We start from the raw sequence: 18,529 nt of genomic DNA, 5'->3' as shown, positions 1-18,529 counted from the left end.
GGATGATCCGCCGGATCTTCTCGTCCAATAACTTGTTCATCATCTCCGTGTTCTCCACAGGCTTTTCGGCCACCAGCTTCTCTAGTGACTCCACCTTCTTCTTCAGCTCCCGAACCTCGGATTTATCCTTAGCCGATGACCTCCTCTCCAACTTTCTCGTCTTGGCATCCGATCCGTAGTACTCGGATAGCTTCATACTTGTGCCAAAGCCGGACACACGGCCACCCGACGTCGGTGGCTTGTCTGGCTCCCTCTCCTTGTACTTGTTCATCGCCCTATTGAAAGGCGTGTCCCACGGTTCCGTCGACCCTCGGGACGACGGGCCAGCCTTCGTCAACTCTTCATCCTTTAGACAAAGGAACTTAAGGTTAGCCCATTTGGCTTCATTGCCTAATAAGATGAGCGAAATAATATAGAACTATCCTTACCGGGTACTTCTCGAAATCCCTCACGTCTTCGTGATCCGTAATAAATTCCCCCGTCTTCCGAGCCTAAGTAGTAGCGGGACCGGACAAAGTTCCTAGCCTGTTCATCCTGGATTTTGTGCCGTGGGTTTTCTTTCCCCGGACGTACCATCTCGGCATCCTCCTTGTCCCAAGTGGGCTGTTTTCCTCGGTAACCGCCGCTTCCGCAATGGTGGGTCCCTAAGTTCAAATCCCGCATTTTCTTCCCCCGGGCGGTCCATTTTTTAACAGCGTCACTCCGTAAGTAAGACTTGAATGCATTAAAGTCTTCTAAGGAGAGCGACGGGTCTTTGCTACTTATCCTCTCCCAGCTTTCACCGGCCTCGATCTTTCCCTTCAGCCGGTTCTTCCAGCTTGCTCAAGGCGGTGCTCATCTTCGTGAGAGCTAAAGAGTCCACCTTCTTATTTAACGGCTCCGGGAACGTGTATCGTTGGTGAAGCTTCGGAGGAGGGATTGGGCGATAGCCTCGTTCTCCTTGCTTCTGAGGTCCTGAGTTAGGATCGGCACGGTTTCACGGACGATGCACCCTAGTTGCATGTCGTACCCTTTGGCAACCCACGAAGGCTCCAAGGGTAGGCCACTTTCGGAGACTACCGTGAAATGATCGGTGACGTTGGCGAGCACTTGCGGCCTCCGATCCCTCCTTGGCCTCCTCGCCGTCCTCTTCTTCTTACCCTCCCGAGGGTTGCCGCCGCTATCACCTTCCGTGCGGTTGGCCGCGTTCTCTTCACCGGCCGTCTCTTCACCGGTCCGGGCGGCGTCGTCCCGAGTATCGTCATCGTCGCCGGTGTCGGCGGCGGCCCCCGGCCCTCTCCCTCGGAGGCGGTGTCCCGGCCCTCTCCCTCGGAGGCGGCGTCCCGGCCCTCTTCCTCATCGTCGGGCGACTCGGCGGCGGCCTTCCGGGGCTGCTCGTAGCCCTCCCGAAGTCCTTGTTGGCCTCTCTCGCTTCTTCGTTCGGCTCCCGGGCTTAGAAGTGTTGCCCGACATGTTTATTTGCACTTCATTAAAAAGAGGCAACAAGTTAGTACAAAAGTCAACCGAGAAAATTCGGCATGACTTTTGCTAATTTTTCTACGTAGGAGTGCCCATTTCTCAACCGAAACGGAAGTTAATCAACGCTTCGGGAGAAATGGGCAACTCAATGAAATCCCTGCAAAAATATCCACCATATACACCATATATCCACCATATCCACCATATACACCATATATCCACCATATCCACCATAAACCAGAAAACCTGGACATATATTGCTGGACATATATAGTTCCTATTTTTTTAACCTGGAGCACTACAACAAATTAACCTGAAGCATCTATAATACATCAAACAAAACCTGGTGCATCAATACAGCTGGCATTATTAACCTAGAGCATCAATACAACAAATATTATTAACCTGGAGCATCTACAACAAATTAACCTGGAGAATCTACAATACATCAAACAAAACCTGGAGCAATCACCTGGAGCACTACAACAAACCTGGAGCATCTTTTTAACCAACTGGTAGCATATTTAGTGCAGCCAAGGCAGTAGCTAATGACTTAGAAAAATGACTTCAATAGTAGGCGGTAGCATTTCATTCAAAATCAACTAGGCAGTATCATTTCATGATTAGCTTGTTCATTTTTTCATTTGTATTAAAAAACCTAACAAATCCTAGCTAGCGAGTAGCAATAGAGAACATCAACATATAAAATTCCAGAGATAATTAAATAGCGAAGCTTGAGCATCATATGGAAATGCTAGTGTCTTCAAATGAAAATGCTATTACTCATAATTACTTAAATTTTTGGTAGATAATTACTTAAATTTAAAAAGGCAGTATATGCTTCTTCATAACCAAGAATACAAGCTTATAGAGCAAGCCAACCAGATAGCTACCGCCAACATGTGAGCATGAGCATCATTTACGGACAGAGAAACAACAACAACATTAGCTTGTTCATTTTTATTTTTATTCCCAAATAGTAGGTTGTAGCTTGTTCATTCAAATAGTAGGCAGTAGCTTTTTTATCTCTAAATTCAAACAGCAGCATTTCATGTACTAGTAGCATTATTATCTTGAAACCCCAAGCAGTAATGGTATATCATGACATGTGACCAGTAGCTACTGCCAACATATTCATGAAAGCATCATCCAATGCATTATTTGGGGGAAGCAAAATTGGGCTGCTATAGGATCATAGGCATTCATAGGTTTGGGAAGTGGCCCCTAGCATCACCAAGCTATTAAACCACAACCAAAGCATCAATCATCATAATCTACTAAGATTCAGATTATAATGGATATTTACCAACAATCATCATAATCTACTTCTCAATAAATAGTTCCAGTAATTCATACTGACTCTCTGTTAACCCTCTTTTAAACATTTTCAAAATTCTTATCATCTGTCTAAATCAAAATTCATACTGACCATCAAATTTCTATTTGACTAACACATCAAAATTCATAAATTGAATGTCCACATAAGCTATAGCAGCACTACATCAAAATTCATACTGACCATCAAAATTCTATTTGACTATATGTATATGCAACATTGTCAATTGCTCAATCAAAATTAACTACATCACCAGCAAGAAATTAAGCAAATTGAGAACCAAATTGAGAGGCATAGGGGAGAGGGAGGGAGGCATAGGGGAGAGGGAGGGGCCGGGGCACAGGGGAGAGGGAGGGAGGCACAAGGGAGAGGGAGGGAGGCACAGGGGAGAGGGAGGGATCTCACCGACGGCGGCGCTAGGCGGTGATGGCGAGCGCGGCGATGGTCCTCCTCCTCCTCCTCCTCCTGCCGCGGCGCGGCGGGGTGGTCCTCCTCCTCCCCGCTCGCGGCGTGTGCGGGGTGGTCCTCCTCCTCCGCTCGCAGCGTGGGCGGGGTGGTCCTCCTCCTCCTCCTCTTCCTCCTGCTCGGTGGTGCTAGGCGGCGGTGGCGAGTGCTAGGCGGCGGTGGAAGCTAGGGTTCGTCACGCGGATACGAATGGGGAAGAGAGAGATGGGGGAAGAGCGAACCGCTCATTTCACCAAGTCGGTAGATTCGTGGCGCACCTAGTTGTGCATGCGCCATAGAATTCCTTAATTCCGTGGCGCACCAAGCGGGACATGCGCCACGGAATTAAGGAATTCTATGGCGCATGCGCACTAGGTGCGCCACGAATTCATCGACTTAGTAAACAAACTGGGCTAATGTTGTGTTCGTCGAAACACAACATTAGCCCGATGGTTAAGCCCATCGGCGGGCTTGGGTAACCCGGGTTCGAACTCTGGTTGCCCCTACTTTTTTCCCTTTTTAAAAATGTTTTTGTTACATTTTCAAGAAACAACACAACATTTAATAATAATTACTAGAGATTTTCAATTACAAATTACTTGTCTCACACACACATGTTCTTGTCTCTCTCACACACACATGCATGTACTTGTCACACACACATACACCAAAAAAAGATCTTCTTCGTCCCGGCTCCGAGCTCTAGCGTCTCTTCGCAATCTTCTTGCCCTTTCGGTTGTTGGCGGTTGAATACTTTATGCCGGCCACCTTGAGATTTCTTCGCGTGAATGGACAACCTTTAGAGGGTAGGGAGGTCTTCCTTCTTACTTTACTAGTAGTAGGCATGTCGAAGTGCTCGTCGAATTCCTCCTCCATCTTCGGGTCACCGTTCTTGTCCAAGTCTTCCTCGTTGGCGTCTCCTTGCATTCCTATGATGCTCCTCTTGCCCCTCCTCACGACAACACGGCTAGGCCTCGACGGATCGGTGATGAAGAAGCATGGCTCATTTTTCGCGGATGCGTTCTTCGATTTTGCATCGGGTATAACCATGGTTGTGAAATATCGACCTTCTTTTTCGACCTTCTTGGCCCATCTCACACGAAACATTGGCACCGTCTCTCCACAGTAATTGAGCTCCCATATCTCCTCGATCCTTCCAAAAAATCTTTCCTTGACATTAGTCTCGTCATCGGCGTATGACGAGCATAGTTACTCCCGAGTTTTGATTTTCACTATTTCTGTCCTTTTCCTCGGTGTAGAATCCGTAACCGTTGATGTCGTACCCCTGATAGGTCCTTACGTTATGCGCGGGTCCCTGTGATAAGGTGTATATGAGTTTTTCATCTTCGGTAGAAGGCGTATTTCTCCGTGCTTCAACCGGTTGAGTTTGCTTGAACCAACGCGTGAAGCTGGAGTTGTGCTTTTTGGTTACGTCTCCCATCTTCCTCGGCCGGCCCATATCGATGTAATTCTCGCTCGACCATGCTTTTGTGCTCTTGCACGAAAGGTTCGGTCAGTTTTAAGTGTTGTAGCGCGACCCGGTGAGCCCTGTCAAAGTCGTCGCGTCGATTTTCAATGCCGACATGGACTGAGCGGTAGCCCTCGCGGTGACCGACTCCGGCCGAGCCTCCCAAGGTGCGTCCTGGGTGGTAGACCAACATGATCCTCGTCGTCCTCGGTGCTTAGATAATTCGGCGGAAGGAGATGCACTCGTAGGTTAGAAACCCCTTGGCCATGCTTGCGTCCGGGACGGGCCCTATTGCGAACGTATCCTTTCATGACACCGTTCGCCTTTCGAAAGGCATCATGTTGTGGAGGAACGTTGGGCCGAGCTGCTTGATGTCTTCAACGACATGGAGAAGGAGATGGACGCATATATCACGGAATGCGGGCGGGAAGTAAATCTCGAGCTCACATAGTATCACCACGATCTCATCCTGTAGCATCTTGAGCTGCCTCACGCCGATCGACTTCTGGTGATAACGTCAAAAAAGTTGCATAGGCCAAACAGCGTATCACGGACGTGCTCGTCCATTATGCCTCGGATCGCAACGGGAAGTATCTCGCGTCATTAGCACGTGGCAATCGTGAGACTTCATCCCGGTGAACCTCTTCTTCGCTACGTCCGGATATCTCGCTTATATTCCCCGAGTAACCGTGAGGAACTTTCACTCCTAGGAGGCACTTGAAAAACTGCTCGAGCTCCTCCGGACTCGTTGTGAAGCGGGCAGCGGGAAGCTGCACCGCGTTCTTCTTAGCCCTTTTACGGAGACGTTGAGTCCCTTCCGTCCGATCATCATCATCATCATCATCATCATCGTCGATATCGGGGCTTGAAGATCTTTCCCGATGCCAAAATGTTTAAGATCGTATCTTGCTTTCGGTCCATCCTTGGACTTTTCCGAGTTGCAAAGAGTGCCAAGCGGACTCTCGGTAACGTTCTTCGTAATGTGCATGACATCGAGGCTGTGGGGCGTGTGGAGGACCTTCCGAGTACTCCAAGTCGTGGAAAACGGACCTCGCTTTCCATACACCGAGCAGCGGCTGCGGCTTCGGTCGCTTCTTTCCCGGCGCCGGGCACTCCTTCCAATTTTTCGGAAGATCATCGATTTCGCGCCGCTCCTCGGGCGTGGGGGTCCATCGGGCTCATCTTTACCATTGAACGGATCACCGCGTTTTCTCCACGGGTGATCCAAGCGAAGCCACCTTCGAGCACCTCGGGTAGACGGTTTCGAGGACCCGGGATCCCTTGGTAGTTGTAGATGCGGGGTATCGTCCATGCACTTCACACAGCCGTTGAATCCGTGGCCCACCTGGGCAGATACATATGCGTAACCAGGATAGTCCGTGACCGTCGTGATCAACGCGACTCTCATATCGAAATAAGTTCTAGTGTAGGCGTCCCACGTACGGGGTGGCGTCTTCCACAACGTGTCTAACTCCTCTTTCAGCAGCCCGAGATACAAATGCATGTTGACACCTGGTTGTTTCGGCCCCTGAATGAGAATACTCAGGTGTATGTACCTTTGCTTGGTGCACAGCCACGGGGGTACGTTGTAAGGCCATACAAACACAGGCCAGGTGCTATGCGTGCTACTCCGGTTGCCGAACGGATTGAGTCCATCGGTGCTCATACCCAGCCTGATGTTCCTTGCGTCGCCCCGAACCTAGGGAAGGCGATGTCCAATGTTTGCCACTGTCCAGCGTCTGAAGGGCGTGTCAGCATATAGCCCATCTCCGGATCTTCTTCGGGCTTCTGCCTTTCCTCGTGCCATTGCATGAGCTTTGCTTCCTTAGGGTCCACGAAATACCGCTGCAGACGGGGAGTGATAGGAAAGTACCATACCACCTTTCGAGGTACCTTCTTGTTCCCAACCTTGTACCGTCCGTGGCCACACACCGGACATGTGGTTCTGTCCTTGTACTCGCACCTATAAATCACACAATCATTAATGCAGGCGTGGTATTTTTCGTGCGGTAGGTCAAGGGGACACACGACTTTCTTGGCCTCCTCGGTACTACTTGGCAATGTGTTCCCCTCCGGGAGACGATCGTGCCGGAATTTTAAGCTCTTGCTGAAGCTGGAATCGGTCCACTTGTTCTGCGTCTTCATCTGCAGGTAATCAAGCGTTACATGCAAGCGCGTATCCTGCGGACGACACCCAGTGAAAGATCGGAGTCATCCCGTCTTTCTCCATTTGCGACAGCTTGGCTCTCTCTCTAGCCGCAACTCTATCGTTGCTCGTCTCCCGGAGGAGAAGATCTTGAACATGAGAGTCCCGCAAGGCCGAAATTAGCGTGGTCGCGCCGGAATCTTCTTCTTCATCATGATGATGTTCTCCGCCGGCATCTTCTTCTTCATGATGATCTTCTCCGTCGACTTCTTCTTCATGATGATAGTCCCCGTCGGCATGATGATAGTCTTCTTCATGATGATAGTCATCTCGCTCGACATGGTCTTCATGCGCACCATTTGATGGGGCCGGCCGCGCCTGGTTGTCTTGCATGAAACCGCGCCTCAGCAGGTGCTCCTCCGGTTGTCCGGAATCAGGGTTGATCCAGCGCTCGAGTTTGCATGATCGACACGGACATCTTATCTGGCGCCTATTGTTCCGAATCATGTCCTCCTTCGCGTCTATCTTGTATCTAGAGATTCGAGCGGAACTCATCGAGAGGACCATGCTTGCCTGCAAATGGTATACATAGAACAGGAAATTAGAACCGCACCAAATGCACACACATGCATGGGCCGTACCTCTCCTCAAGGTATTACATGGAGTGGAAAAATTCGGCATGACCTCTCCTCAAAGTAGGACATATGGGTAGTGCAAAACTTGCCGAAACGGAAATGAATCAACATTTCGGCAAACATCCATGCACCACACCGGCACACACACAAGCGCTTCACCCGCAACAAGCATCCATACACACGACGGCCACACAAGATCTACAAGAATATGCATGTCTCCTCCAAGCATATGTATGTCTCCTCCAACTACTCACCTTCTAGATTCGATACCGAGACGAGACCGCGATCGATGACTTCGAGAGGAGGAGAGAGTATGGAGAGCCTTCTCCTCAACTCCAATTAAGTATCAACCAAAGTAAGTGCAATAAATACCCAAGCAAGTGAAAAGTGGAGTCAAAATGGTATGAGAGAGAAGGGGGACGAGCTAGATGGAGGAAGAAGAATGGCTTGTGTAGTGTGGTAGGTGGGAGGTTGCTCACTTTTGTAGATCTGGTTCGCTAATTCCGTGGCGCACCAACCACGGTGCGCCACGGAATAGCTTATTTCCGTGGCGCACCGAGCGCAGTGCGCCACGGAATAACTTATTTCCGTGGCGCACACAAGACGGTGCGCCTACGTAATACCTTATTTTTGTGGCGCACCGTCGCCGTGCGCCACGAAGAAGTAATTTACGTGGCGCACCGAGGTTTGTGCGCCATAGAAATTGTAAAACCAATGATTGGGGGTGACAGGGTGTGGGGCCCACCAAGTTTTTGTGGCGCACGGTTTAGTAGTGCGCCACAAAATTAAGCTATTTCTGTGGCGCACCGAGCTTCGTGCGCCACAAAATAAGTTTCTATGGCGCACTCAAAACGGTGCGCCACAGAACTAAGCTTCGCCTATAACGGTTTTCCTACTAGTGCGGGCCCCATGGGCCTTATGGAATTAACATCCACAACAACATAGTTCCCCCGAGGAGCCGGAACAAGGAGCACACGCCTGAGCCCCGTCGGAGCCGGAACGAAGAACGTGAGCTTGAGCCCCGCCGGAGCCGGAACGAAGAACGTGAGCCTAAGCCCCGTCGGAGCCAAAACGAAGAACGTGAGCCTGAGCCCCGCTGGAGCCAGAACGAAGAACGTGAGCCTAAGCCCCGTCGGAGCCGGAACGAAGAATGTGAGCCTGAGCCCAAAGAAACCAGAACGAGGGAGGCGACCGCCATCATGGCGAAGGTAGCCACCGTAGCTAGAGTCAGCATCGTGAAGGACACGGGGAATCTGAAGGTGGAAGCAAAAAGTCTCATCAGCCCCCTCGCAGATCTCCCTCCCAACTGCCTAGTAGGGGAGGTGGAGGCGGAGGCCGAAGGTCTCGCTCCCGCTCAAAATATCCCGCTCACAACGGCTCACGCGATGCAATGTAACTTTCAGTGGCTAAAATCGTAGGCATAAGGTAGCAATGAGGTAATGTATGGATGATATTGATCATATAATTTAATCCAACTAACATACCATTCATGTCTAATTTAGTTGTGTGTAGGTGTGTGATTCAAATATAGTCATGCATGCTAACTAAGAGAATTTGCATAACATCTTTAATCCTGCTCGCCCATTTTACCGGGGCCAACTTGCAACTACAAGCAATTAAGGTCTACCCTTTCAAATATCTCGGAACAAAGCATTAAGATTCATGAACACACATAATCCTCGAACTATCACATATTCCTCTTGTTTTCCCTATCTGTCACCTTAGCGATTCACATGGTCAACATAATAATAAGTAATACACCTTGCAAATAAATATCAACCTCATATATATGATAAAGCAATATAGGTTCAGTACTGAATCATGTCACTCGGGCCCTAGTAACAAGCATTAAACATAGCAAAGGTGGAAATGTCCCGCTGCGGGTATATCGGGGGCTAGATGTTGGAGATATGCCCAAGAGGCAATAATAAAATAATTATTATTATATCTTTGTGTTTATTATAAATATTTGCATCCCATGCTATAATTGTATTAACCGGAAATATTAATACTTATGTGTTTTGTAAACATAAAAGAGTCCCTAGTAAGCCTCTTGTTAAACTAGCTTGTTGATTAATAGATGATCATAGTTTCATGATCATGAACATTGGATGTTATTAATAACAAGATCATATCATTAGGTGAATGATGTGATGGACATACACCCATAGTAAGTGTAGCATATGATCAAGTCATTAAGTTTGTTGTGCTTCAAGCTTTAATTCAAGCTTTAAGATACATAGTAACCTAATCCATCAACCAAGAGATCATGTTAATCACCTACACCGGACGGATGCTTTGATGACACCAAAAACTACTTCATAAATGGGTTGTTATAAAGGTGGCCTTAAGTGTTTGGAAAGTATAGATTGAAGCACGTGGATCAATAGTGGGTTTTGTCCATCCAAATGACAAATAGATATACTCTGGGCCCTCTTGGTGGAATGTCATCAAATTAGCTTGCAAGCATGTGACTAGCTCACAAGGGATGTCATATCACGGTACGAGTAAAGAGTACTTATCGGTATTGAGGTTGAACTAGGTATAGAGATACCGACGATCAAACTTCGGATGAGTAAAATATCGTGCGACAAAGGGAATCGGTATCGTATGTAAATGGTTCTTTCGATCACGAAGTCATCGTTGAATATGTGGGAGCCATTATGGATCTCCAGGTCCCGCTATTGGTTATTGACCGGAGAAGTGTCTCGATCACGTCTTCATAGTTCACGAACCGTAGGGTGACACTATTAAGGTTCGATGTCGTTTTAAGTAGATATGGAATATGGAATGGAGTTCGAATATTGTTCGGAGTCTCAGATGGGATCCAGGACATCACGAGGAGTTTCATAATGGCCCGGAGAATAAGATTCATATATAGGAAGTTACATTCCAAATTTGGAAATGGTCCGGTGAATTTATGGAAGGTTCAGAAAGGTTCTAGAATCATCTGGAACAATTCACTATGGCAGGTGGAGTCCCTGACTCCACCAGCCCTAGCCGACCCACCAAGTGGGAAGGTGGAGTCCATGGTGGACTCCACCATCTTGGACGGCCAAACAAGAAGGAAAGGGAGGAATCCCTCTCCCTCTAGGTTTCCAATTTTGGTAAGTTCTGGAGTTGGACTCCAAAGTGGTTTTTGGGGGAACCCTAGGTTTTGCTCCTATATATAGAGGAGGAGAGGGGAGGGGGCCAGCCACCACAAGCAGCCGCACCACCCAGGAACCTATACCCGGCGCCCCAAGCCACCCTCTCTCCCAAACCCTACACCTTCCTCCTCATAACTCCCGCACGGTTTAGGCGAAGCCCTGCCAGAGTTCTCCACCACCACCGTCACCACGCCGTCGTGTTGTCGGGATTCCGAGGAGGATCTACTACATCTGCTGCCCGCTGGAACGGGGGAGGACGTCTTCATCGACACCGTACGTGTGACCGAATGCGGAGGTGATGCCCGACTGTGGCACAATCAAGATCTTCCACGCGCTTTTAAAAGCGGCAAGTATCGACTACATCAACCACGAGATTTATCTCGTTAACGCTTAGCGATCTTTGAGGGTATGTTGATCTTCACCTCGTTGATATCATCTACTAGATTAGATATTGGCTTGTTATTCGTTCTTGCGGTAGGAAATTTTTTGTTTTCTATGCTAAGAATCCCTACACTAGAATGTGCCACAGGGTCCCAAGACTGGTTTTCCATGTGTCTATTTCCTAAACAAATCTAAACCAATGAAAAATTACATTGGTGGAACCTCTCACAGAGAAATCTGTGGGGGTGGGGGGTAGACCCGCCGGGGCACACATACTGCTATTTTTGGGGGGAGAGTGACCACCGAAGCTTCGAAATCCCACCAAATTTTGCATGTGGACATCAGATACGTGTGGAAGTATGGTGGAAGGTGTTATTCACCAAATGGTGCAATACATAGCTCCCCGGTGTGACCTTACTCACATTCGGGCGTTAACAATTGAAAGATTTCGCTGAGTGTCCCGCTGCGGGTATACTAGAGGCTAGAATGTGCCAAAGGTGCCAAACCTAGTTTTCCATGTGTCTATGGCCTAAACAAATCTAGGGGGGTAAACCTGCCGGGGCACATGTATCGCCATTTTGGGGGAGGGGGGGGGGGGATGGCCGCCGGAGCACCAGAATCCCACCAAATATTGCATGTGAACCTATGATATGTGTGAAAGTGTGGTGGAAGGTGTAATGGTGCAAACATAGCTCCCCGGTGTGATTTTCCTCGCATTCGGGCGATAACGCTTACCAGATTCCCCGAAGCGTGGTTTGCTCCGAAACCCTGATATATGTGGGGGATGAAGATGTAGAGTACTTGTTGTATTGCAAAAATTATGGGTATATACACATTGTCTTAAGTAACACTAATAAATAGTCAACAAAAAGTAAAGCTAATTGAAAAAATAAATATGAGTATTGAATGAAATAAAATAAAAACGAAAATGCCATGTGGCGCATGGCAAAGGGCAGAACACACGGCAAAGGCGTCGTTGCCGTGCGTCCCAGCCTCGCGCACGACAAATGGTAAGGCACGGCAATGCCGAGCGTCATTGCGATTCTTTGCCGTGCGCTGGTTTCTGTCATTGCCGTGTGGTCTTTCTTTGCCGTGTGTTTCATCGAGCCTTTCTCGTGCGATCCTCTTTGCCGTGCATTTCTTGTGTGCTTTGTGGTGCATTTTCTTGGTTGTGCACAACAAAGGTTTCTTTACCGTGCGGACGGCGCTCACGGCAAATTAAGTATCGCTTCACGGCAGTGATTGTTTTTCCGGTAGTGATGCACGCAAGCTTCGTGCCGTGCGTGAATACAAAGCACGAGCCGTGTTTCACACTCCATGCACTCCATGCACTCCATGCCATGATATAGTGCCACGTACGCCAGAAGACAATGGAGACGCCTTCTGCTGCAGCTGCTGCAGGAGCTAAAGTCGAACACTTCAAACACTAACTGACAGGGTATGGCATGCACGACGACTTGCAAACGCCGCCGTGACAATCCATCGATATGCTGGCGAGCTGGAAGCTCACCTCATCCATCGATACGTCGTGGTCATCATCGTCGTCAATTCATGGACTAGTTCTTGTGTATCCAGCTTGTGAAATCACACATGCAAATCCCCTCGATCGGCGCCGCGCGTGGTGCGGGCGTGCGCACTAGCTATCTTACTTAACTAGCTGCGGAATAGATTAGTGTTGGTGCCCTGGCAATGGCAAAGGCAAAAGCATCACTTTCTCAGCGATTAAATAGTTTGACATTTTGCAGAAAGAAGGCCAATCAGGCTTTCCAGGAAAGAATAATTAACCCAGATTCCTTGCACTAATCTGGTAGATTATCCGTGGATTCGACCGGCTCATGAGATTATCCGAGAGTTAATTGAATGTGGTTTGTTTGATTCCCCACATAAGGTGAGTGGGGTGTGGGAATGTAATGACACCCGACATAATACTACCTTTATCCCAAAGGTTAAGCTTATAATATTTTTAGAAAGTAAAATTATGTTAAGTTTCACTTTTTTTACCAAAAACCATTAACATGCAAAATATAAAATAAATATTATTAGATATATAATAAAAAAATATTATATGGTATCTATAAAACTTCAGCTACCTCTTCTAGTTGGGGAGGATCTTCGGATTCGGATCATCATGAAGCTTCATCGACAATTACCTTCTTCCTCATCTGTAGGATGGATGCGTTTTTCTTGACCATGTCGGCGACTTTCCTTGAGCATCGAACAACGCCAAGCCGACTCAGCAAGAAGCGGCAGCGGCGACGAGCCGTCAACACGGTTTAGAGGTTGACACGAAGGGCATCTCATAATTTTTCTTGCAATTTTTCTTTTTATTAAGGTGTTTTGTACTATTGAAGGTTTCACTTGATACTAGGATCTTTTTTTACGCAAAAAAAAAAGAAAATCATGCATGCCGTTCATACGGTTAAAAAATGCAGCTAGTCACTGTCGACTTTTCAGCTACAACATAGAAACCGAGCATCAACATGCTAGCTAGTGTCGACACGGCAGAAAAGAAAGAAGAAGATGAGTGCTAAGTAAATAATTCGATTCGCATGTCCAGAGATGATGGTGCGGAACCTGCAGTACAGCTCGATCACGGTGGCTATATACTGAAAATAAACACTTGAGAAATCCATGAAGGGATCGTCGCGTCGGTTGAGTCGAAAGGAGCCGGCCGGCCGCTGTTAGTGCTCGATCTTGGACAGATCCCATCAAGAAGCGTCACCGTCAAGACGATTCGGCGATGCGCGCGCGGCGGCTCGACGGCCACTAGTACACATGGAGAGAATAATGACATTCTTCATTCCCTGCCCTCTACACACGGCTAGCTAGGTCAAATACTGACAGCAGGAGGATCACGGCTTCCATCGGCTCCAGTAGTTCGGTTACCTACGACCCATCTCGGCCGCTCGATTCGCCGCGCATAGTTTTGGCGTGATAGATGTTGCTGAATCCAGCTGATGGATCCATCACTCAGCTCTATCGCTTTTGGTGATGCGCGGCGGTGGTGTCGTTTTGTTCGCCAGGCATCCACCGGCCGGGTCTCTTCCTGTTGAACTGGAAGAGAGTGACGGAGCAGGAGAATTTGTCCATTGCATCGGCCGAAAACATTCTCTCACGTTGCGATCTCTGCCCAGGAGTGGCTTCACAGGCCTGCGATCCTGCAGATGGACACGTCTTTGATGAAAGGTGTCATATCCGCGTCGTCATTCCCATCCTCCAGCGATCCACACTCGCCTCGACGTTCCTAAGCAGCACCGCTGTCGGCTCATCGTCATTGAAAGGATCGCCCGCTACGGCGCGCTAGGGCTGCGTGGGTGGACACACTGCTCGATCGTTTGCAGCAGATGAGATTACAGTGGTACATCCAACATAGTACATAGCCAGGATATTCGCGAGGATAATGCTTGTGCCAAGTTCCAAGCTCGCCTTACTTCCCTAGCTTTATGTGACATCCCACACTGGCCGCACGTACACGCGCAACCTGTTGGAATCGCCCTTTGTGCAAATTGCAAAGCCAGATCTTAAGCGAGTGTATAACGCTGTACATTAGTTCTCTTATATCACACTAAATTAAGCCTAAACTGTGGTTGTGTTGTATACTTGTATTAGTTCTCACTGTTTTCAACTCGCGGTGAACGCAGACGAAGACTCCGCCAAGTTTACTGCAACCGCAATGATCCAAACGCAAACCAACTCTGAACTGGAAAGCATCACGCAAAGGACGGAAAGAGCAGCTACAAAAGTGCATCAGCATCTCTGACTCTGAACTAATCACTGATCAGGGTCTAAACATTTTCTCCCTGGGAATGATGGCCTTGGTGGGCCGCGTACGGCAACATGGAAGGACGGCGGAGAAGCGCAAGTCATATGCTCCGGGATATTCTGCACAGCAAAGCGCAGGAAACTCTCGTCGGTGGAAGAGGCAATGATGAAGATGGTCGGCTAGTAATGTAGTAGACAACACAGCAAGCTGTTCTTGCCCCCAATCCCGAATAAGGGTTCAGCTATATCCTAAACAACTTACCCATGAACCTCCAAATTTCTATGCGCCGCTTCCACTAGCAATACACAAGATCAAGAACAAATCGAGCAGGGTTATGGACGGAATTGCTGCTTATTATTCTGATCTCATCCATGAGATGCCATGTAGTTTCCTATCGAATGCAGACAGGTTGATAAGACCGAGGACCACTTCCGTAGTTCTGTGCTGCCTAGCTAGCCTGTAGCTTGAGAATATGGTGAGAAGGAAGGAGGGAGGAAGAGCATAAACTTTGCTGTCATCACTCACCAGCCACCTACGGGCTCGAGGCGCCGCTTCCAGGCTATCCCGCAACAAGACACAAAAGCAAGCAGGCGTCTCTTTTGGGAAGTAGTGGGCTGCTGCAGGGCCCAGGTGACTTGACTTGGTATTAGCAATTCGCTACTGGATTTGGACCTCTCTATTTGCTTCTCTTTTCCCTTTTGTTTTCTTTTTCTTCTTGCTTTTCATTTCATCAACCATGATAGAAGTGCAAAACAAAACATAATCTTCAGTTCTTTGAGATCGTGTCGAGATTTCCATATGGAGACGACAATGGAACTCAAAGCACGCCATTTTTTCCTCCTTTATGGTGGGGAATAGGATCGAAACACCTTTGCCAAAGAGCATGCTAATTATATTGTAATGGTACTTTGTTAGATAATATATTCCAGATGAAGGATATCTGATTAGCTTAGCAACACGTATATGATTGATCTAGATTACAAAGTCGCATCACATATGATATTTTTTGGCTAGCTTGAAATAAGTCATATAGCACTTCATGGTATAATGATCTACTATACATCCAAATTAATTGACATAGCTCAGTAGTTTATCTGCTATGATTTGATTTTTTAAAGCCAATTATTAATTAACAGATTCACCAAATTAAGGGATTGTAGTTTTTTTCCTCCATTCACTAATTTAAAATATTTTAGATATTATAATATCGAATAGATATACATTAGTGAACCCATATATTGAAATTCGTCTAGATACATAATTTTTTTCAAAAGAAAATCTTATAATAATTTTGTTATCACCAGAATTTGACCGGATCAGAGGTGGGCCGCGATTAAGATGGGCTTGAAGAATATACCTGGAAGAAATACATGAATCGGCCTTGTATATAAAGTTTGGGCTAGTTTGCCGGGAAATTCAATTCGGCTCCCGGGTGCGTATGCTCCCTCTACCAAAAAAACATATTTCGAAATGTCAAAAAATTTGGATAAAAAATTCTACATGTACATCTCCATAATGTATGTGCATTCGCTAAGTTTCACGAAAAACCAATATTTTTTGTGGTCTATGTAAAAAGGTGAAACTTTATCTTGTGAAAAGCATTATTTTTATCACTGAATTTTGTCTTTTTTACACACTTCACATGATAAGTCGATTTTTTATGAAACGACTTTGTGAGCGCGTAGCAAGTGTAGATGTACGTACAAAATTTTTTGTTTCAATTTTTTTGAAATTTAAAATGTTCATAACATGTATTTCAAAATATAGGGAGCATATGCACCCATGTTCCAAAACACCACTCCCCTAGTTTGCCCATATATCTGTAAATATAGTAGGATATGTGTCGGTTAGATAGAATTAGGCTCGTGCACGATTGGATTACTCCCACGTTAGAAAGTCTACGAACTATAAATATGTATCTAGGGTTATTGAGAAAGACAACAATCACGTTCATCACAAACCAATCTAGGCGCATCGCCAACCCCTTGTTTCGAGGGTTTCTTCAGGGTAAGCATCATGCTGCCTAGATCGCATCTTGAGATCTAGGCAGTACACGTTTATTCGTTGTTCATGCGTTGCTCATGCTGAAGCCTTGTTGATGGCGAGCAACGTAGTTATCATAGATGTGTTAGGGTTAGCATTGTTTCATCGTGTCACATGCTTTCGTCCATGCAACCCTTAGACGTCTAGCCGCCTTTACACCTATCTTAGGTGTAAGGGCGGCACCTCGCTTGATCATTATTTAGTAGATCCGATCCGTTATGATTGCTCCTTGTTTTTCAAGGACTAGTTTAATATCTGCATAGTTAGGCCTTGCAAACGGGTTGAAGGATCCAGTAGCACGTAGGGTGTAGTTTGCTAGCCCTAGATGAGATGTTCCGGGGATCAACTTCATGTTGGTTTTTAGGCCTTGTCTAGGGTCGGTTTATTATCACCGTGCGTGGCTGCCAGTGCTCAATCACGCGTAGGATGTTCCGATTATGTGGTGAAAACCCTAAATCATCGTAGGTCGTTTTAGCTTTATATTGATCAAGCAGGACCACCATGTGATCGTATACCTCATACGGATCATGGGTGGATCGGCTCCTTGAGCCGATTCACAGGACAACCTGAGAGCCGATCGAGGCTCGTATTTAATGTTTACGTGTATGCCATGCAGGAAACTAACACTAGTAGGAAAAGCCTCATCAGTGGCGCACCAAAAATGAATTCTGTGGCACATGGGAGGTGCGCCACAGAAATGTCGCCACAAAAATAAGGTTTCTGTGGCGCACATACCCATGCGCCACAGAATTAAGGTTTCTGTGGCGCACTTGTTCTTAGGTGCGCCACAGAAAAGCGTGCGCCACAGAATTGGTTTTTAGAGCGCCACAGAATTTGCTTGTATTATACACGATTTTGTGCTGCCTCGCTATACACATGCGGTTTATAGACAGACAATACGGATACACGGATACACAGGTTATATACAGCAACATTCAGATATAATATAAATATCATGTACATTGCACAGATATAACATAGACATCATCATCACATTACTTAGAGCCCGATCGAGATACATATATAGTGGCAAGTGTCAAATGTTTTGCATACAACTCTTAATTCATACAAAATTCACAATTTCGAGATACAAAGTAGTCTTCATCCGGTTCCTCCTTTGCTCCGTCATCTCTACCCACCAGGCTCGCTTGCATCGGGGTCCTTCATCCAGTTCCTACTAAGATGAAAATGGAAGAAAGTGAGACCAACAAGTCCGATGCACAAGAGAAATGGAATAAATGCCTCAGACATTGTTGGTCAACACAAATATTAACATTCAGGGACGGTGTAAGTGAGACCAAGTCCGATGCACAAGAGATTGATATTTGTGCTATCTTACCAGGCTCACTTACGCCGCCCCCGAGTGTACGGTGACCAAACATTTTAATCATCGGCATTTTGAAAATCTCAAAGCAAATGGAATGACAAAATGGAATAAGTGCCTCATACATTGTTGGTCAACACAAATATTAACATTTATGGATGGTTGATGGCGTGTATTTCACACGTTCGTTGGGCAACCCCAAGAGGAAGGTATGATGCGCACAGCAGCAAGTTTTCCCTCAGAAAGAAACCAAGGTTTATCGAACCAGGAGGAGCCAAGAAGCACGTTGAAGGTTGATGGCGGCGAGATGTAGTGCGGCGCAACACCAGGGATTCCGGCGCCAACGTGGAACCTGCACAACACAACCAAAGTACTTTGCCCC

Source organism: Lolium rigidum, chromosome 1 (genome assembly GCF_022539505.1).
Source record: "Lolium rigidum isolate FL_2022 chromosome 1, APGP_CSIRO_Lrig_0.1, whole genome shotgun sequence".
In the NCBI taxonomy this organism is placed as follows: domain Eukaryota; kingdom Viridiplantae; phylum Streptophyta; class Magnoliopsida; order Poales; family Poaceae; genus Lolium; species Lolium rigidum.
This window is presented reverse-complemented; position numbering follows the sequence as displayed.